Genomic DNA, 7,085 nt, shown 5'->3' with positions numbered 1-7,085 from the left:
GGCCCTGGACTGGACCTCCTCCTTCCTCTCCAGCAGAACACAAAGCGTCTGCTTCCCCCTTTCTGCTCCTAAGCCACCGAGATCATCTGTGGCGTACCCCAAGGTTCATCCCTCATCCCAACGTTGTTCAAAGTCTACATGGCACCGCTCGCCCACATCACATGACAGCACAACCTCAACATTATCTCCTATGCCGACGAAACACCCAGCTTATCCTCTCCCTCACCAAGGACCACCACACCGCCAAAGCCAACCTCCACGAAGGAATGAAGGCTGTCGCCGACTGAACTGACGACTGAAGCTGAACTCGGACAAGATAGAGGTCCTCATCCTCGGATCCACCCCCTCGGCCTGGGATGACTCCTGGTGGCTGACTGCGTTAGGAACACCCCCAACACCCACCGACCACGCACGCAACCTAGGGGTCATCCTCGACTCTACCCTCTCCATGACGAAGCAGGTCAACGCCGTCTCCTCCTCCTGCTTCAACAACCTCTGCATGCTTCGCAGAATCTTCAAATGGATCCCCACCGAAATAAGAAGGATGGTCATCCAGGCCCTCGTCAGCAGTAGACTGGACGATAGAAACGCACTCTACGCAGGAGCCTAAGCCAAACTCCTGAAATGGCTTCAATGCATCCAGAACGCCTCCGCACGCCTGATCCTCGACATCCCTTGCCACAGCCACATCACACCCTACCTGAGAGACCTGCACTGGCTCCCTGTCAACGAGAGGATAACCTTCAAACTCCACACCCACGCACACAAGGCAATCCACAACACCGGACCAATGTACCTCAACAGCTGACTCAGCCTCTACACCCCCGCCCACCATCACCGCTCCACAGACCGTGCCCTCACCACCGTCCCCCGCATCCGAAGAGTGACCGCCGGCGGCAGATCATTCTCCAATCTCGACGCCAAGACATGGAACACCCTCCCCATCTGCCTACTGCAGACAGAAGACCTTCTGAACTTCAGAAGACTTCTCAAGACCTGGCTCTTCGAACAGTAGCAGCTCCCCCCCAGTGCCTTGAGACCCTCGCGGGTATTTAGTGTGCTTTACAAATGCCGTGATTGATTGATTGATTGAAAGCCCCTGAAACCTGTGGTTTTTTCAGTGAATTTCTAAGGTTTTTTAAATGCTAATCTGAAAAAAACACACGTTTCAGGGACGTTATAGTTAGAAATTAGCATTTAAAAAACCTTAGAAATTCACTGAAAAAACTACAGGTTTCAGGGATGTTATAGTTAGTTGGACATGTCAGTTGTACAAAACCAGAGAAATTCAGACGGTATACAGCCTCATGCATCAAGCCAAAATCCAGTCGGTAAAATACCGATTCGCTAATAGCTCCCGGTATTGAGTTAAAAATACCCAATCCCAATGCATCAACCCAAAAGCAAAAATCGCTATTTAAGGAATCCTTAAATAGCGATTCCTTAAATAGCGATAGCATTTAAGGAATCCTAAATTGAGATTCCTTAATTTAAGGAATCTCAATTTGGGATTCCTTAAATGCAATGCATGAAAGTTAAAAAATTAGCGAATTCGCTAATAGGGGTAGCAAATTACCATGAAGATGAACTGCATGGTAATTTGCTAAAAGTTTGAAAAATGCACTTTTGTTGCGCTAACACATGCCCTTAGAGCATGTGTGTGTGCAACATATGTGCACATATCAATTTCAGGGGTGCAATAGGGTATCATTTTGACACCCTTGCACCCTTGAAATTGCATGAGCAATTTGAGAGAACCTACTGGTACTCGCTATTTGCTCATGCAATCTCCAATTCATTCCTATGGGCCTGGAGGCCCATAGGAATGATTGGGATGGCATTCCTTAATTGCTACTCGCAATTTGCTAGTAGCAATTAAGGAAAGTTAAGGAATCGCTATTTGAATAGCGATTCCTACATGCATAGCCTTTTGCTATTCCTTATTAGCGATTCCTTATTTTTCGCTAATAAGGAATTGCAAATGGCATTGTTGATGCATGTGCCCTATATTTTGTTGAGCTAACTATAACTCGCGCCCCTGCAATGCACTGCTGATGACGTCACATATTACACCACTCATGACATGGTCAATGACATCACTGATGACATCACTGATGACATCATCCAGTGACTGTGTGTTTCTGAAAATGTTTAAATCTCTTTTATATATATGTATGACAAGGTGTATTGAAGAATTTGTGGGTGTATAAGTGTCTGAATGGATTATTTAGTAGGTGCGTGACTGATTGTATAAGTGAGTCACTACATGAGTTGCTACATGAGTGTCTATATGGTTTATTGTTTGCTTGTCTGAATATATGTATGGGTGCCTGAGTGTATGTGTGGGAAGGTTGCAGGTGTGTGACTCTGTGCATAGATGTGTGAGTGGGTGATTCACTGGGTGTATGGGTTCAAGAGTGTATCTGTGAAGGGTTGTATGGGTGGGTGAGTGTGTGTATGGGTGTATTGGTGAGTGAATGTATGTCTCAGCCGTATATGTGTGATTAACTATATATGTAAAAGGCAGTATATGAGAGTATTGGAGTATATAACTGAGTATATGTGAAAGTGAGTGATTCTGAGAGTGACTGTATGGATGAGTGTGTGCTTGTGTTATTGATTGTATAAGTATGTGTAAGTATCTCTTTGAATAAGTGAGGTGGTCTGTGTATAACTGTATACGTGAGTAAATGGGAGTATGATTGATTCTTTGCATGACTGACTAGGTGTGTGACTAACTCTATGGGTGAGTAGCGGTGTGTAAGTGTCTGCATAGGAGTATGAGTGCATATGATAGTTCTGTATTGGTGAGTGACTGCATGTATAAGTCACTGTATGGGTGAATGAGTGGATGTGTGTGTAGACCTTGGAATCTGTGAGTGGGTATGTAGTACTGGTATTGGTGTGTATATTGTTTCAAAAATGGTAGTCTGTATTTTAGAGTGGGTGGATCAAAGGCTATATTAGTTTGTGAGGAGGTGCATCAGATTTTCACATGGATGATGTAATCACTGATGTCATCACTGATGCCATTTGAGATGTCATCAGTGATGTTACTGACCATGTCATGAGTGATGAAATATATGTGACGTCATCAGCAGTGCGTTGCGGGGGCGCTAGTTATAGTTAGTTCAACTAACTATAACAGCCAAATTTCTCTGGTTTTGAATGACTGAAATATCCAACTAACTATAACGTCCCTGAAACAGTGAATTTTTAAGGTTTTTATATGCTAATTTCTAACTATAACGTCCCTGAAACCTATGGTTTTTTCAATGAAATTCAAAGGTTTTTTAAAATGCTAATTTCTAACTATAACGTCCCAGAAACCTATAGTTTTTTCAGTGAATTTCGAAGGCTTTTTAAATGCTAATTTCTAACTATGCCTACAGAGGTAGGACATGTGAAGAAAGAGGAAGAAAGGCGCAGAAAGAAGCAAGAGAAATGCAGAAAGAGGCAACAGAAGTGCAGAAAGGCAAAGAAAGTGCAGAAAGAAGTAAGAGATATGCAGAAAGAACCAACAGAGGTGCAGAAAGAGGCCTTGCTTCAAAGTCATTCTGTGCCCCCAACTTTTTACTGACTTGTACTGGTGGTAACTGGCTCTGACTAACCAGGCCCGGAGTCAGTGCTATGCTAAAAGACACTTAGAATACAGTGAAAACATCTACATACACTAGTGTACACTTGAGATGCAGAAAGAAGCAAGAGCAGTGCAGAAAGGACCAACAGAGGTGCAAAAAGAGGCAAGAGGGGTGCAGAAAAAGGTAGGAGGGGTGCACAAAGAGGCAAGAAAGGTACATGAAGAGACCTCAGCTGAACTTGTTTGCACAAATCTCGCTCCTGAGTGTATTCCCTGTGCATGAATATTGTGGGGTAGGCTGTGCTCTCTCATCATTTTTTGATTGTGTGCAGCATACGTCTAGCTGCTACATCCTCTACCAAGTGTAGGCACTCAGGTTCCCTGCTCCTAGACTCAGAGGACACCTATCTTTGCCTTACCCGCAGACTGCATGATCCTGTGAATGGGGGGTGGAAGGGGGTATGTGTTGGAGTACACTCGCATTGGGTTTCATGCTCTTTTGTATATCCTACGAGTGGGTGTACGCTCCTTTATGTGTGTGCAGTCTCCCTACTCCTTTGTGCCACTGCTGAAATGTGTACATGCCGTCCTCTGGATGGACAAGTGGAGGTAGGGGAAATGCCCCGTGTGAGCTTATGGATAAAACTTTGCACGTCCATTTAGTTGTGAGCACACTCCCGAAAAAATGTTTACTCTCCTGGTATACACACACTTAAAATCATTTCACCGGTGGCTTGCACTACGTAGGATGCATCCAAATTCACCACACCTATGTGCACGTGTGCTGCTTTTGTGTACATTCGCATTTCAGTACCCTTTCTCAGGATTTGAAATACCAGAGTATGTACTCTGCTCTGTGTGAGTCCATTCGCTGCTCCTGTGTATGTTCTCTTCGTATGGTTCACACTGCACTCTTGAGACCCTCTTGGAGTATGTGTGTGAGTATATAAGCATTCAATGGTAGCTTATGGATAGCTCTCTGTCCTTGTGTGCATGGTCTTGTAGAGAGATATGTGTAAATGCTTGACATCGTCTTATTGCAAGCTTTGTACTACTGAACTCGGTGCACACACTCACTGATCTTGTGTGCATGCACTCAGATGGTCAGTGCATGAAATCTACCTTGGTTATGTGCACACTCTTGACGTCATCTCTTTTGAAGGTGTGCACTCACCTTCATGCAGGCACGGTCAGTGAGAATGTGCATGCATTCGCCTCGCCTGTCTAGACATGCTAACGTCGGTATATGCACACTTCACATGCACTCTCTTTGGAAGGTGTGTATCCTCTGTGTGTTAGCAGTCTCGAGGGTGTACACTTTACCCTTGTTTGCATGCTCTTTGCTTGCGGTGGACGCTCTCTGCTCAGAAGTGCCTGACTTTGTGCACACTTTCCAGATTCTCTATCTGAAGTGTGTGCACTTTTCTGTGTGCACGCACAGCCATTCAGCGCTCAAGTGTGTATGCACGCTCTCTGCTTGTGTGTGCATGCCTCGCCTGGATGCAGGTTGACGTGTGCCGGAGCGCAGGAGCTGCAGTGGCTGCTTTAGAAAGTGATGGGGCGGCGGGCATGTGCTGGCGCGCAGCCGATCCTGCCTCCTCCCGGTGCTGCTGCCCTCCGCTCCCCGGCCGGGGTGCCGGGCGGACACAGACCTCCAGGGCAGATGTGCTGCAGGAGGCGGCCGCGCTCTTCTCCCCAGGATCATGTTCATGCCACAACCTTGTGTATCTAAGCTCCCTACCCCTCGGCACTCTGGTGGATTTGGCACAGAAGCTGGGCATCCTCAGAGTGGCCTATCACCACCTTTTCTCTCATAACACTCATGTACACGAACACACAAAACTCAAGAGCAACACATCCCTCCTCACACTTGTGTGCATACACACATAGGTCTATCAGCCTGTAGCTCCAGTCACACACACATCCCCTCCCTTCACACAGGCATGTCACTACCCTCCACAGACGACTCGCACACATACACACACTGGCCACAGCCGCTCAAGCGCGCACACACCAGCCCTAGAAGCGAACTCACAGCTGCACAAATGCCTCTCGCAAAGGTATGCCGTCTGTCCCCGCACAAGCGCTCCGTCACGCACACAGTCAGGATTCTCAAACCTGTGCACACACAATGCCGTGCTCCATGTGCACACAAATATCCCTACAAGCACATCTGTCCAGCCACATACACACCCCATCGCACAAAGAGGCACCCCGGTCCCTACTTTCACACCTCACCTGGCAGGCACCCCACTCCTCACTCCCTTACATATATATATATACACACACACACACACCAAACCCTCATTACACAAACACGCATACGTCAAACTTCATGCCAGCAACACCACCAAATCTCACTCACAAACATGGGAGGGATTCATGTACACATGTACTATACTACTCAGGACGTCACATAGGTCTGCACCTCAAAAACGCACACAGACAGTGGAATGCAAGCTCCCCCCACTTGTTATTCCCAAACACAGACACACACCAGCCTTTGCACCCACATAAAATTCAAATTGGCTCAGCATATCTGCCTCACACAGCATCAACTTTATCTCTTCCCTCGCACCCCACAACCGCCTTCGCATCTTGTCTCTCAATGCCTTCAGGCTCCCCAGCACTCCCACAGACCAACACATCTGTACTCAGGGGTGTAACACAAGCCACTGCAGCCCCTGTGGAGCAACGGAGCCCCAACTGATAATCAAGCTCCTAACCCATCAGGGGCTCCCCATTAAGCCCAAGGCTGATGAATATTCTTGGGGGCAAACATTTTAAGTTACACGTGTACTGGGTCCCCAGCACATTGCTCTTAACCATACACATCTCCCTACCGTATCAAAATATCTGCACAGTCACATCTGTCCTCAAACCAAGCTAATACCCCCCCGGCCCCCTCCTCACACACACTCCCAAAACGCCATTCCCGACCAGCACATCTGGCACAGAACATAAAAAAAAACCTCCACGCCATGCCTGCATTCATGCTATATATTTCTCATCACATCTGACCCCCCTCCCCCCCAAGAACCACATCAGCCGCAGAGCGCCACAACCAGTACCAGAACAGCTACCCTGAGAGGAGCTGCCCACTGTAACTACCCACCCAGACTCGCATTATATGCCTCTCACCAGCGCCTCAGCTGGCCCACAACTCCCCCCAGCGACACATCTGGCCTTAGTCTGCCGGCTGTACCATTTCAGTCCTCCACCACACCCACCACCGCATATTGCCCTAAAACACAATCTCTGTTTCACCCTATTACCTAAGACCCCCACCCACACACACTTGCACACAATTCTCTTTGTTCATTTATTAGAAAGTGTGTTTGAGGGGTGAGGCGTGTAGGTATGTGCACCCCCTGCCTCCCCCACACACACATTTTAAATGAATAAGCCATGGGAGAGAAAGTAGGGGCACCCTAAATCCCGCAGGGGCACGGGGCGGAGGAGTAGTGTGTTTTTTGTTAGAGAGAACAGAACTCTGTCATTCCAG

The sequence above is a fragment of the Triturus cristatus genome, chromosome 2_1 (assembly GCF_964204655.1).
Source record: "Triturus cristatus chromosome 2_1, aTriCri1.1, whole genome shotgun sequence".
In the NCBI taxonomy this organism is placed as follows: domain Eukaryota; kingdom Metazoa; phylum Chordata; class Amphibia; order Caudata; family Salamandridae; genus Triturus; species Triturus cristatus.
The sequence above is the reverse complement of the archived record's forward strand: the minus strand, read 5'-3'. Positions refer to the sequence as shown.